The 15865-nt window shown below is 37.3% G+C and overlaps 1 protein-coding gene across 3 annotated transcripts in view; it reads left to right on the top strand.

The window, feature by feature from the left end:
• The window catches only part of Pgant2 (polypeptide N-acetylgalactosaminyltransferase 2), a 186836-nt gene that overhangs the window by 111424 nt on the left and 59547 nt on the right, over window positions 1-15865 (top strand). The window lies entirely within an intron of this gene.

The following is a 15865-nucleotide window of genomic DNA, read 5'->3' as shown; positions in this document are numbered from 1 at the left end:
ATAATAATTTCGATAATATATTAAAATCCGTGATAATTCAATTTTCACACGTATAACTAAACTGCTTCTAAAATCATCGAATTCAAAACACGGAGATTATACGTGATATTCGATGCGAAGCACGTAGTCGTCAGGGCATTTGTCGTTTACAATTTCGTCTTGTACCGTAGATTGATCCGTCGTAAATTAAACAGAGCTTTTACCAGCCATGAATAATTTACAACGGCGTTTAAACGACTGATTTTCAACCGCATTGTCTGACGAACGAACTATAAATGTCGCTCGCTCACCCGTAAAGTTTTACCACTGGCACTCGACGTTTGGAACATTGCGCTGCACGACGCGAATGTACCCTTTGCCGGAGGAAAAACATCGATGTAAAGAAAAGTTAGAACGTCCCTAACACCTGACCCTGCACCTTCGTTGTTTGCGGTTCGTAGACATTTGTCAGTTGATCGCGCACCCTCCACAGCCACCTCTCGTCGTTTTCATCCCGGCACCGTCGCCGCGCGCCATTTTCTACACCATGACATGAAACGGGGATCAATGGATCAGTATAACGGCAAGGACCGATAGCTTTTTTGTCCTTTTAGATTTTATTGCTTCAAAGTATCTGTTTGTATAAAAATACGAGAAGAAAAATATAGTTAAAAAAGTCAGTCAACAAACATATGTGCTTTTAATAAATATTTTGAAACAACAAATGTTTTATAAAGGAAAAATACGCGCAACGGATATAATTTTTGGATATATCTTCCAGATTGAAACAGTATTATTAAAACCATTGTGTGTTAAAGTTAAATAATTGCATACTAGCATATTAATAAGTGTTAACTCTATGAGAAAATATGCAAAGCGCCGAACAACTGTCAACCAGCATTTTGAGTTTTAGATTTTACTTCTCCACACGACGTGTCGACTTTGCACGAAAACGTGTATACGACGAAAACGAGAAATAAACCTTGATGGACGCGCATGCAGCTTGAAAGCGTCACGTTTACCGGCTTTTAAAGCATTGCTCTTTATTTCATCCCTTATTCCCCTGCGTTCTTCCTCGACGAATGTTCCGTAGTAAATTGTTGCTGTCAGGCACACAGGATCGTTAAAGAAAAGGGTTACAGAACATAATCGTGTAATTTTCATTACATGCGAGTTGAATTCTGTAAAAAATATGAGGTATATTCTGTAAAAAATGATGGTATGTAATGTTGACGAGTTTTTGTTGTTATTCCCCTCGGAGCGAAGCGAAATTAAACGTTATTCCAACGTTAAACGTAAATAATAGTTTGTTAAATTACTTAAATAATAATGTTTGCTAAATTAAGTTGGCAACAATCAGCAACTACTATGTGATATCTGCTTTATGTGTTATCGTTACTTTAAAATATTTATCGTGCAATGATCAAAGTCAAATTAGATCAGTTATGAGTGTTGAAAGCGGTACGCGATACAGTTAAATTGCAGCAATTGTATCTCTGATGCCTTTACATTCGGAATGTAACGTCATAACGTTGAGACTCTATCGGAACCACGAAATCGCATAATCGCACACCGGCAGTATGCGCGTAACTATGAGCAACGCAGTTCGCCTTGAAACAATTCAGACTAAGCAACATACTCGTTTCCGATAAACTGCGACTAGTTACACAACTCTAGTATCTTGCATAGTTTGCAAAGCACGGAGATTTGTTCGTTAATCGTTTGTCGCCAAGATTGTGTTATTCTATTTCAGTTCTAAATATATTTTGCGATAAAATTCTATTTAAATTCAAAGTTTATCTAAAAATTAGTTTATTTTAATTATCAATATTTTTATTATTGTTGAACGAAAAGATAAAGAATATAGAATTTTGTAAAATTTGAATTATTTTAACACTAAGCTGATTCAGATTTATAGCTCGTGCATATGGTGGTTTTTATACACTGTTAAATTAATTATTCCTATAAGGCCACTCCTTCTATTTAATGGGGGTATTCAAATAAGTTAGAGTTTAACGGTTTGACAGGTTATGTCGGGTAAAAAGTTAATTTTTACACTTTTAACCCAAAGATTAATGTGATAGGTTAATGTGTCATTTATGTATTTTGCATAACCTTAAAGAGTAGCGCGCCCAAAGTTAATTAATTAACTTTTTACTCGACTTTAACCCGACATAATCTGTCAAACCGTTAAACTTTAACTTATTTAAATACCCCTAATATGTCGTTAATTTAACTCGAACAATGTTAATTTAACTGAAACAATGGAGTTAGAATACTACTGTTTTGTGTTAAAATAACAAATTTCGACACACATGCAAAAAATAGCAAATAATTTTGGTATTATTAACTTTTTGCTTTGACTTAGGTATACATGTTTTTTTTTTTTTTTACAATGGTTGGATAGCTTAATCTTAAGCTTTTAAAAGTAATTTTTAATAGCTGGAACAAAAAATTAGTTTTAAAAGCAAAAAATAGCAAATAATTAGCTAATTAATTTCATATAAAATTTTTTATATTTTGATAATTTGGATTAGATAGCTTAATATACCTAGATGTTATGAGTTTTGCCACAAGTTTTCAGATAGTCCGGTAACAATGGACTTTTCAGATAAGTGGTATCTAAAAATAGCCCTTATGTACCTTGTCCTGTCTGCGAGACATTAAATGCCTCACGTTCCATTGAATATCGATAATCCGATGGGGGTAGGGTAAATTTGAACGGTAATGTCAGGCAGGGATCCGTTTGTTATAGGATTTAGACTGAGGCTTACCGCAAACGGAATTCGCGGGTGATTATCAAATGCGAAATGCGCCTATCAATTGACGCGCTGTGCGTCGCTGATAATCTTCCTATTTCGGCTTTGAGCGGTGATACTAATGTGCACCGTAATTGCTTCTAATTCAACTGAAATGAGTCGCTGTCATCGCAAATTGTGCATACTGTAATGATATCCTAGGAAATTAATGCGCGACTATTGCTGCTTCGTCAAAATTATTTTCAATACAGATAAAAATCTGATGCACTGCATTAGAGATTTCATTTTAATGATATTTAAATATTATAGAAATAATAATGTTGAAAATTTTAAAGAGAACGCAAAACATCGATAAGTTTCAAATATTTTATTGGTACTCTTCTGGTATATATACAGAGAATGAGGCGTAATTACGAAAAGTTGTTGTTAATTAGGAAACTTTGATGTTTCGTGAGTTGCTACATGCATATATGCGAATTACGTGCTTTATGCTAACATATGTGAAAATAAACTCATTAAACTCGACTCATTCAACAATGCGTGTATGCCTTTAATATATTCAACTTTATTTTATGTTAACTCTTCGTAGAATATGTTAATTTGTAGAATATCACCGCACATAACTTTAATAAAATTATTAGAGAAGTCAACAAAAAATTAATATTTAAAATAAATTTAGTTATTTATTAAATTAAATTAATATATATCTTTTCAAATTAAATAATAGGATATTTTTTTATTTCGATTTTGAAATTAACGTTAAACTTCTCGCAGGTGTAAGCGTCATTGCACTCTTGAGCGATGCCATATAGGTATTCAGTAACTACTGAAGCTAAACTTCAGTAGTACACGTCGAGTAATACGCCCACGTCGCACGCGAGAGCCTTATCGTTGCCATTCTAATGTACGGTGCCAAATGGTCGGCCATTAACTATCCGATGATAATGAGTCGGTTAAAATACGAGCACGTAGTACCGTGAGCCGCAAGGCGTGAGAAGTAATCGAACTGTCGTCGCCAAAATATATCGTTGTTCTGTATTCGTTCACTTATTCCTCTCGCTACTCGGCAGATTGTCTTTTCCTCGGAGTTCCTTGGATTTTCTTACCGTACGTTTATTCTCAATAGCATTCGTGCACTTACAAGCCAAGAGCCATTTCGCATCGGCAGAGACATTTCGTCACTATCTCGGAACATAAAGTGTTATTTCGTAATAGAAGATACGACGTAATTTCATCTTCTCGCTCGAGAGTAAATACGAATTTTTCCAACCTTTGGTGATTGTTTTACTAACACAGCTTTTACAGAATTTTTCATTATTTTGTCTGAATATTACAACATGAATCGATAGTTCGTTCTTCCGTCGTATATACATATCGTGCATATTTCGGCAGATATGAAAATCGGAGGCGTGGACTGGAGGGGAACTTCTTGCTTGAAGAGTAGAGGACGAGGCAAGAAATTGAAAATCGACGAATGTAAGAGCATCGAAGTCGAGTACAACGTAGATTTACCGCTCGCGAGTTTCCGTTCGGTACCCGGGTACCACATTTACAATCGCTCCTATAGCGTGCCACCGTCTGTGGAGCCGCTAGGTCGAGTTTCAATTATTTTCCACGTCACAATACGTCACGCGTCGCCTGCTGTATTAAGAAAATACCAGGGCGTGCGGGCCATGAATCGAATCGGATCTTCGTTTCTTTCTTCTACATTTGTAGCGCTGGCGAGCGTGCAGAGGCCGCCCGCGCGTATACACGACTACTGAAACGCACGTGTGCCTCATGCACAGGCAGCTCTCGCGGCACCGAATTTATCTTTCCCGAGGAAATTAGAAAAGGCATCCTCCCGCGTGTCGGCTCCCGCGACCTTCTGTCCTCCTCTTTAACTGCCAACCCCCCCGTAATTCCCCGCGACTTTCCAGGAAAACGATATATCAGGAGCGCGGAATGGGAAACGGGGCGGAAATATATCCAGGAAAAGAAAGGCGGGCTTTAATATGGTATAGGTGAGTTAATAACCTTAGATCGAGCGAAAGGAGTACGTACGGGTAACGGGAATAAGCGTTCATCGTGCGCGCGAAGAGAAGAATCTTGTTGAAATATATCGCCCTATCGTTGCGAGCAGGCCGCTCGAGGATCTCGCGGCTGGCTGTTTGTTTTGTGGCCGCTCGAGTGGGCGATACGAATCACTGCTCGGAAATGGACGCGTTGCGGCGAAAATTATTTTTATGAAGCAATATTGGGGATCGTCGGGAGGAAAATGAAGTAATTCGCTGCAGATAAAGTACTTGCGCGGGACATAAAGTTAAGTCTAAAGAGTCTAAAATGATGCATTGCAATTAAAATGATAACTTAATAACTCTGCAGGTTCTAGGAAGCATATTAAATTTCGCATTGCAATAAGAAAAAAAAATAACAGTGCAAATTCAGCGTGACGAGAGAGTTGAGTTTCATCGGGATTGAGAAAATCCGCAAACTTAATAAATGTTATTGTCCTCATTCGTAGCCGTGTTACGTCTACTTGATCATAAACTGGATTTAAGGGAATTATAAAGAACTTTTCTCTTAGGCGCGCGCGCGCGTTTTCTTTCGCGCGTATAGGCTTACCCAAGGGATCGAGAGAGGGAATAATCCGAGACCGTGATCTACGCGAAATAATATCGCGTCTGGTACACAATGGTGGAAAAAGTACATTTTAGTGTAATTTACGCGGTTCAATAACGCGGTTCAATAACGCGAAGTCAATGACATAAATGTAAATTTATAGAACAGCCATCTCGAAAGGTGGAAAATTGAGAAATGTTGCAGGTTACTTGACGCATATTGTTAAAAAGAATTGTGTAATTAAACATTTAATGATGAATAACAAATGAATAACGAGAAATGTTTAAAGCTCGACAATTAAACACGCTAATTGATGAAAGCTCACAATCAGTGACAAAACAAATGATATACATCCAAAATATGTGACTGCCATAAACGTTTTGCTTTTGGATAAATCCAGATGCTTCACGACTGACGATATATATTCTCGTATGCAAATACGATGTCACAAACGCGACACTCAAGCTGCAAATATCCTCGACATACATCAATGTGCACGTCGGTACTTGCAACGATGCCTGAGAAGATATCTCTTGTTGCAGACGTTTGAAACTATATTGACTTTGACTTTTCGTTGCTTTACTGCATATAATTTGATTACGAAAATGTTAACTTAATTAAAGATAATGTTTCTACTCGTAATTTCCGAATTATATTAATATGCATTTTATCTAATAAACTTTAACATTAGAATAAAAAATTGGTAATTATTAATTTTTATATATAATTTTCCTATTTTGACGAGTTATATTACCATACATATAAAATAATTAGATTACAAGTGCAATATATGTAATAGAAATATTAGAAACTATCTTTGATAGTTTATTTTTTTATTAACAGAAGCAGAATATTATTTTTAATACTTCAAATTTTCACAATACTTTAAATTTTTGCGACGTTGCAAACGCGCGAAGCATGCAAAGGATATCCGTTTCAAGTCGTGTTTAATTTCGCTGGGGAGATGTTACAAATGTCTTCTACGGATGTGCATCAAGTCTCAGAGAGTCAACTTCCTTTCGACTTCCTGTCACGCTTTGTACCTTCGTTACCGACAAAGCCTGGCTTTCAGGCCACTGACAGGGTGACTTGAGGTGTTACGAGGATCAAAGTGTGTTATAAATGAGAGGACTTAAGAGATCGTCAATTTGCAACGCTTCTTTGTGAGATGCAATCAATATCTGCATCCATATACAACTTATGAAAGCTTGTAGTAAATAATTTTCATTATTCTTCTCATACTTCAGATAATTTGCTTTTATATCTTTTTCAAATCCATCGAAAACAATTTATTTTTGTTAGAAAAGATTAAACTATCTTGGGGTTTTTTTTAACAAAAAAAAAGAGTTATTTGTAAAATTACTTGTATGTAGATAATTAAAAACTGATAAATCTTTTTTTCTGATATTTTCTGCCTATTAATTAACACAAAAATTGTAATGATTAAAAAATTATTATGATAGACATCTCGCACATGCACATTTGATAAAATATATTTGGTAACGAATCCTGAATGACGAAATTGTGCTTTATATCAATGAATACGTGTCAATGCTATCTGCACCAGGCTTTTGTAATGTGCGGCTGTGCGTGATGTGCGTTTGCATGCAAGCGATGTCTCGACATGCATTCGAAAAGAGTGCGACACATTGTAAATCGCGGTGGAGAACGAATTGCAAACGTTATTGTGCATTTACCAGAGACCGATCGACCGTAGAATTTATCGCTCTCTTTCATAAAATGTTAAATGTTATTGATCTCTTCGTCAATACGATATGCAATGTTAATCACATTGAAGCCCTTACAATATTATTTTTATTGTATCGAATTCTTCAATGAATCTATATTCGGTTTTTCTTTAATAAAAATTCGATTGGGTATTTTAATCTCTGATTTTCAAGATTAAATTTTGAGATTTTTTGTCAACATTATTGGAAATTAACAGTATTATATCGACATCCGGCTGTCAATATTTTGTCTATTTACTTCGTACACTAACACGTATAAATATTCGAGCAGTTTTAAAAATCACAAAAATATGATTTTTAGATAACTGTTTGATTTGTCTAATTCTTCTATCAAGCTCATAGTTGAAAATCGTTCAATTAATCAAAAGAAGCATAATAATAAGAACTAAGGCACTAAAATTCATTACTCTACAGTACTGAATATATAAAATTTTACATTTTACATCATCTTTGTATTATTTTGCGAGAATAAAAAATGCACCAACTCGTCATAGCATTATAAAATAAAGCGCTCAAACATAACAATCTCATTACGATAGTTTATCGTATATACTAGCCGGAAAGATAAAATATAGTCGAATTATCTTACGGATGTTTCATCGATCAATAACTCCATTCCTCAGTGTTGCTTTTATCGCGAATATATTGAACCATCGCTCAGACCGCACGATGACGTCGAAACGCTTAATTAATCTACTAATTCATGAATATTTCTGCTTTAGCCAGGCAATCGCCGATTTGTTCGTTTTCGAGAGAGCGAACCTCCCGATGATCGGATCATATTTCATCTGTTCTACCCTCTTCCGCAAAATTAATTTTGCCTAATTACTTGAAAAATCGAAGCACATTAAAATGAACAAAAGATTATTGAGTATGCATATATTTTTAATTGCCTCTGCAATTTTAATTCATTTAACATTAAATTAATTTTTTTTACAATGCGTACGATTTTTTAGTCTAATAAGATATAAATTATACATGAATGTCGTTGACGATATAATTATCTTTGCATATGTATAATTACATTTAAATATATATACCAGAAATTACAATAGCATCAACGTACTCGTAAGATTTACATGCATAAATATACATATTACTCCTTCAGATTTAAATAATAATTAAGAGTATGATGAAAATTTTCCGATTAAACAGAAACTTAATGTGTAAAGCCCCAGACACAATGCGAGGCGATAGCGATAGCGACAGCGACAAAATTTTCGATCTATCGGAAGCCGAGTATCAGTGCTATGCCTTTGTCGGCAATTTTGTGTCTGGGGCTTAAGAAAACTATTTTAAATATCTATATCATATTACTTTATGCTATCATCCGAGTCAGATAAAGGGAAGAATATGTATAAGTAAAATGCTCCTTGAAAGTTCGATAATATTAGATACGAATGACATAAGCAGAGGCATACATTCCCTATAATTCTCTATCAGTTTCTCTGCCACTTCTATCATAGCTCTCTCATCTTAGTTGGTTGCTTCTGAGCATTCATTCATCATCAAGTGCCACTCAGTTCGTGCGTTTAAAACCGGAACCGTACTATGGTTTATTCAATACAATCCTAGCTCTTAAGTTAAATCGATGTACTCTGAAACTGATATCGAGTGCTTACGTTTTTAGCCGGACGTGCGGTCTGGACTTATTCGAAGCAATTTTTATCGCGGTATATGCTTCAAATAAATCGAACGAACTTTGAAATACGTAACCGACATTTTGATATAACTTTTTATATTTGATTATTTTTTTAAAAGACATGGAATGAATTAATATGGATTGTTAATAAAATTGCTAATAGCTAAAGAACTTTCGGATGTTAATCTCGTGCTCACAAGCTGGATAAATACCACGGAAATAATTTCAAGTTGCCCGCATTATACAAATGCGGAGATGACTTTAGCGAATTTAGCTATGCATTATAGTTAATTGAGCATCCGGCTATGGAAAGCGTATTTAGCGCGTCTTGTAACGCGACGGGATCGATAGAGAATAGGGAAGAGAACGGCCGTTAATTCTCGTTAAGCAGTAATGACGGTGCCTGCTCGCGAAACGGGAGAGAAGTACGAGAAATGGTAGACATTCGGGGAGCAATTCGGCGGCGAGGCGTGGGATTCGCGCTTCTCGGGAATGCCGAAGCTCTTGGCAACTTTCGTCTTTGACGCGCTATACCCCCTCTCCCCCCCGAACTCGCGAAAAACTAGTTGCGAAGTTCTGCACTTTCGCGCGCGCGCGCCCGCGCATCTTCGGTCGAGGGGCTTGTTGGCGTGTGCAACTTTCGAATTCTTTTACGTGGATGTTTAGAATTTATCGATGACGCGATAAAGTACTGCTGTTAGGAAGTTTAACGTCCCGCTGACTCTACCCGAAGCAATCGAAATGCCTCCACCTAAGCAGAATCGCGCGGGATATTTTATGGGGAGGATTACGAATTGAAGAAACAGACATTTAACCAGCTGCGTGAACGCTTTATAGCTGATTTTGTCCGGCCAAGTCCTACATTATAAATTTAAAGTTATTTTTAGTTCTTATTTGAAAGGACTTGATCCGGCAAATTTAAGTAATATTATATACATTATACAATATTAAATTAAAATTATGAAAATGCAGGTAGATAATAAAAGTTTACGCGTTTCAATTTAAGTAAATGTATTGTCTGACCGTGTATCTATTCAATTTTTATTCTGTGCATGGGGCATGCAAGGGGGGCCCTTGTCTTGATAGTGACAAGATTTCTTTATTTATCAATTTATCCTGACCCGATCCCGTCTATGTTCTTCGAATCAGAAAAATTCCTTTCTGTTACTTTCGCAAACGTGACAGCTGATCTTCTCATTGTGTCGCATCAATCCTGTTGATAAAAACCTGAACTGATTTTCGAAGCTGCACGTCGCAGCGAATTCTTCTGTCGTTCGAGACACGCCGAAGAATTCGTAGCGACGACGATAATTCAATAAGGCACGTCTCGTAAATTTCTGTCATGAGATTCCTCCTTTGTAGCGTTAGTCGCCTTCCGCTTCAATTTATGTCGGATCGACATGACAGATTTAAAGTTTACCGCCGCGAGAAGAGGCGATATTGTATAATAATTATGATTGTTTGGAATTTTGTCAGAATATAAAAATTTATTATTTGTTGATTATATTACGTACCAAACTATTAAAATTAATAATAAATAAAATTTGACAATTTTTATGTAACATGCATTCTATTTTCGGCATTATGCTTATCCTTTAACTTCGGCTTAACGATGTAGAGAGAATTTCATAATTGCGCGATGTTGTATGTGTGTTGTATGTGTGATTGCTGTTTCCACGGATTTATTGAAATCGTCGACTAAGCCGATTATTAGCGCCTTATCACCCGTTCGTGTCCTCAATTCTGCTCGATTAGCGATTCGGACAACGTGAGTGGAATGATATGGTATACGCACATATACATACGCGCTCTTTGGCTGAAACTCATACACACTCAGGCCAAGTGTCGACAACTCCGAATCTGATCGAAAGTTACGAATCTCGAGGTTCGTCTCTGTTCTTAACTACCTCGAAGGTAGTTAAGGCAGCTCACATTTCCAGTCTGCTTCCTACTCATCTCGCATCCTCGCTAGATCTCAACTAACCGATTGCAACTTCCAAAAGTGCACTAAAACGAAAGAGTGAGTAAGAGAGAGAGAGAGAGAGAGAGAGAGAGAGATTGCTCTACCCTCATAATTTTTTGTTTCTCTTGCCATTGCATAATTATAGGGATTCCTTCAATTATTTAAGAAAAAAGAAAAAATGTATCACTTCGACTAGTATTTTCGAATTAATGCGACCGCATTCATAGTTTGCGGTGAATACAATATTAAATATTTTCAATAAATCAGCGGTTATTAAAATTGTTTATTTTGGAATTAATTAATTTTTCAAATTAATTACAATTAAAATAACTGAAAATGTTATTGAATATTGTGAGAACGGAAATCTCGTGTATATTATAATAATATTTCTCACGGAAATATTGATATTATATATTTATTTCTTTATTTATTAATTAATTTATAAATAATGTGTGATACATTACTTAAATATATACACATCAGCAAACAACGCGAAAAATGTAAATTTGATCATTACGTTTCGACTGAACAATTTTAAATTTTGCTATTATAGATATATGTCTTAAATACACACCTTCATTAATAATATCAGATTTTATCAGTCCACAATTGGTGGACCGTTTGACGTATACTTTTCTCTCAGAGCACTCCAGATTTATCAATGCGTCTTTGTCTCACGTCGTGTCACCATGTGCAATCTTGCGGAAAGCGTTTTATTCGCGAAAAATCCGCTGAACAATCCACCATGCTTATCTTACGGACACGGAACATCGGATAACCGACGTCGCGGAATAGTCTCGGACTTCCGCATTACGGTATCTCGGCACCTCGGGATATCGCGCTCTCGCATTGCTCACGATCTCGTGAGGTGTCGACAAGACCGGCCGTAACATGAGGTATCACCTTGCGAATGACAGGGTACTCGCGCATCAAGGTAATGGCAACAGATTGCAAATGTATACGCGCCCGTATGTACGATCAATTCAACGATACACAGTCGGCTACACCGACCGATTGCCTCTGTACCTCATGCTACGTATAGAGTGTCTCAATAGGAGGAGATCAAACCCTTCTGAAGGACGGCGGCATCGGTAACTGCCGAGTGGTACAAAGGCTTCTCTATTAATTGTCTCCAGTGTTCTCCAATTCCAGACAGTGCAGTATATTTGTCGATTTTTACATGCGTGCATAAGACTTTGAGAGATTACATTACAAGTAACGTATGTACTTATTTTTTCTTTTAAAGTTTCAAATTTCAACTTATTAATTTTAAGTGAGTTCTTCAAGTATCCCACGCTTATCATTTCAATGCAGCTCGCTTGCGACACGTAAGTCTTGTAAGTGAGAGCTCTTTAAACGATACTCGATACTGTCACCTTAGAGAGCGAAATAAAGATCGATCTTTCCTTACTCTCCGAACACTCTGTATATGTCGGTCAACTCCTTGCAATTGCAGCGCGCCGGATGCGCCGAAGCGATCGGTTGCCCAGTCCGGCGGGCTTATGTACATATAGGCGTGCGGCTTGTCAATCGGCAGATACCGGTATGCCTGTCCCAATTCCAAGTTTCGAGCAATCGGCGACCCGCTCGCTCTGTGCGCGCGGCCGTATACAAGGACGTTCGACGTTCTGTCTATTGATCACGATCGCGCAAGTCAATCCTAAGGCCAAACGTGAACCTCCGCTTGTGGATGTTCGTTTGAAAGCTGCAACTGGGAGATATCGTAACGTGCCGAGACTCGGATTGAAAGCCAATCAAGGCGAGTCTCAAAGGACCCTGATACTCGGCGAATCGAGTCGATGCTGCTCGTCGATCCCGGTCGAATTACGAACCGCTTGACGTGTGTCTTCTTTACGATCTCGTCATTGATCTCCTGTTAAAAGATTATTAGTATGGAATCTGCGGGCTGTCACAAATTGCACGTTATTTCTTAACAATAGTTCTCTCTCTTTCTTACAAGTGTTGTACGGTACAGCTTTTGTTAACTACTAGAAAGGTATAGTCTTCTTTCATCATCGTCACGTGCCTTGAGTAAATACACATGGTTTTCCTTTCAGCGTATTCGTGAAGTACAGTCATTTCGTTGCAGTGGAACCATCGGAGTGTTTAGCCAGCGACGATTACTTTAATTAAGTTCATTTTCTGCAGGGAAAATCGTTTACGCCACGTTAAAACAAAGAGGAAACGAGCGATGATGTTTAATGAAATGAAAGAACGCGAAACTCATTAGCGAATGTGTTTGATTATGCACGGAACATTTTTTCTTTGCATTATTATTGCACAATGAAAGTAATTTCAAACTTTATACTCCGATAATTTACTTAACATTTATTTAACAGAATATAAGAGATAACGATATAATAAAATAACTGTATGGCAAAGAATAATTATTTACGTTTGACGTTTTTCGCGACAGTTAAAATCATTCGAATTCTTACCGATTTCAATCTTGCGAGTCGGTTACTTGACGTTCGGAGAATTAAGTCGTCATTGGGCCGACTGAAATTAATGTCCATGCAAACTTTCGAAATGCGAGTACGATTTTCGCCCGTGACGCCTCTCGAAGCTCTTGCTCGTACTTTCGGCGGGAATACGAGTCTTTTGGGAATTAGCGCGAGCGATTCAATTTCACCGGAATTAATCGTCTTACACCCCCCCCCCCGCCCCCGCGTGATCCTTGGTTAGTCCGGAAAGCGCACGTACGTATATCTACGTATGTGCAGGGCTTAAAGCTGACCTGCGCCAACAACAATCGGACACCACCGCGTTTGCCCGGGGGCGTAATGTCAGTTTAAATAAGTAAGTGTCCGTTTAACGTTGACAAATACTTCGGCGCACCTTGCCGCAACGCGGACACTTAATCGTTATCGGAAATTAATTAATCGGACCCGATCTAGCGCGCGACAGATGCGTATAAACTGACCCGGTTGCCCGGAACGCCCGATCCGGGATTATGTACACAGCACGTGTATAAATCAGATAATCTCCGTTGGCGGACGATATCAGTCTTCGTGGAAGTCTTTCCAAAAGATGGATTCAACTTAACATGATTGACATTTAATAACGTAGTTCAAAATACTATATTAATATAAGTCAATTTGATCCAAGATATTCTTTATCTGATGATCCTTTCCTATCATCTGAGCTCTTTTTTAACGCCAAAAATTTCTTTCTGATATTTCCCACGGTAACGTTATCAAATAAAATACAGTCTGAACCATAAACCTGCTTGACACAGTTGAAGGAGCGGATTCCCTTTAAAAATTCACTCACGCTACGACGATCTTCAAGATACGACGCGACTGAGTCTTTGGTAACATCACCATCACGACTTTACGTAATATCCACGACGCATAATTTCCGTTATGAATTGATCGGAAATTGATCTTTAGGGAAATGGCGAGTCAATCGATGCGGTCCTTATGGTGAATCCAGGGTGTCATTGCGCGTCTAGACCGATCGAGCAATCTCGGCCAACCCAGAATGCTAATATCTCACGAAATCGCCTTGTTCCATACCATTATCGCCCTAATGACGGGCATTCCAGTGCATGAGCGATCGAATCATTCAGTGGCTACCGTACTGCTTTCCGTCACGCAGCTAACATTAGGGTTTTCCTTCGCTTTTCTATCATTTCGCCGAATCGCCTAATGTTTCGAACTAATTCTAAATCATTAGAAATAAAATATTAACTTTTAATGAAAGAGAATCAATTACTTTTGCTGATTATTTCTTTTTAGTTCAATTTTTCTTCTTAACCGTCTTTTTACGAAGAGATGGAACTTCAGCGAATGCCACAAGCAAATAGAATAATATATTTTCTTTTCCAATTATAAGAGAGATTATTATTAATATATATACGTTATATAACATTGCTACTAGCATGAAAATAACTTTTCTGACAGTGAATATTTTTTTCACCGCGGTGCCCTACATTTTTACAACTTTTCATACAAATTACGTCGTACGATAACGCGACAACTGTGACAAGTTAAAATTAGATCAACGTTTCTACGGGCTTATAACGGCGTATCCTGTCATTAATTACTTGCCCGGCATTTCATACCGAAGTTGTTTATCGCGAAGGAAAAATCGTGCTAGTATGGTCATAGCGGACGGTGGATAGTGTGGATATACGTCCCGCAGAATTTATGAACGTTTTACGCCGTCGTAAAACTGAGGGGGATGAAATTGTAAATTGGAAAAAAAAAGCGTTATGGTTGCTGGCACGCCAGCGGCGATACCTACATCCGATTCCCAAGCGTTGTGAGAATCATTTTTTCGCGGAATGTGCGCGACGACTTTGCGCGTGTATTCAGTAAAAAAATGTTCACTGAAAAAAATTGTTTTTCCGTCTTAAATTAAAAACGCGCTCATTATCCATTCCATCGGCTCGACCTCATTCTAGATCTCGATTAAAAGCAACGAGGCTTTCTCATAATATTGGCAAGCAGTGCAAAAAGCGTTTCTACCGCAAAAATCATATTCCCGTATTAATTAATTACGTTATTTTATTGATTATATTTATTAATTGTTTTTATCGAATTTTTTTGCCGAGACGAAACGTTTTCTTCTCGGTTTCGCTCACAATCTAAATTAATCTAAACAAAACAAAGCTTTTTTATATTTTTAATGTAAATTTTTTTCTAAGAAATTCTTACATACATTCTTTCTCTTAACTAAACATTTTTGCGTACATGTGCGTGTTAATAAAACGTATTCCTACCTCGAAAATTATTGACACAAATTATTTTTGTAATTTTCATGAAGGTAATTAGCCAAAATGGCCTGGATTATTTCTCATGTTATTTGTTTCCAAGCGAGTAAAAAACTGATTAAGGTGTAACTAGTAAACGTCTTTGTACTGTTAATTTTTAAAATACATTATATGTAGGTGTAATAAACATTTTAATATTTTTGCTTCCGGTTCTGAATAATGCAGATCCGATTAAAGAATAGAAACCGCTTTAAAAATACGCTTTAGAAGGCTTACCGTTAATCTCCCTGTCGCGCATCAATAAATTGCATTGTTCCTCGTTCAGGAATCCTATTCACTTCTGCTAGAGACGCCGTCGTGGAAATCTTCTGTTGGTTCACGAATTCCGAATCGAGCCGATGCGACGTGGCCTTTACGAATCCCACGGCGACGTAGCTATTACTTCCGGCAATCCCA

This window comes from Temnothorax longispinosus, chromosome 10, assembly GCF_030848805.1.
Source record: "Temnothorax longispinosus isolate EJ_2023e chromosome 10, Tlon_JGU_v1, whole genome shotgun sequence".
NCBI classification, from domain to species: Eukaryota; Metazoa; Arthropoda; class Insecta; order Hymenoptera; family Formicidae; genus Temnothorax; species Temnothorax longispinosus.
The sequence above is the reverse complement of the archived record's forward strand: the minus strand, read 5'-3'. Positions and strand labels throughout refer to the sequence as shown.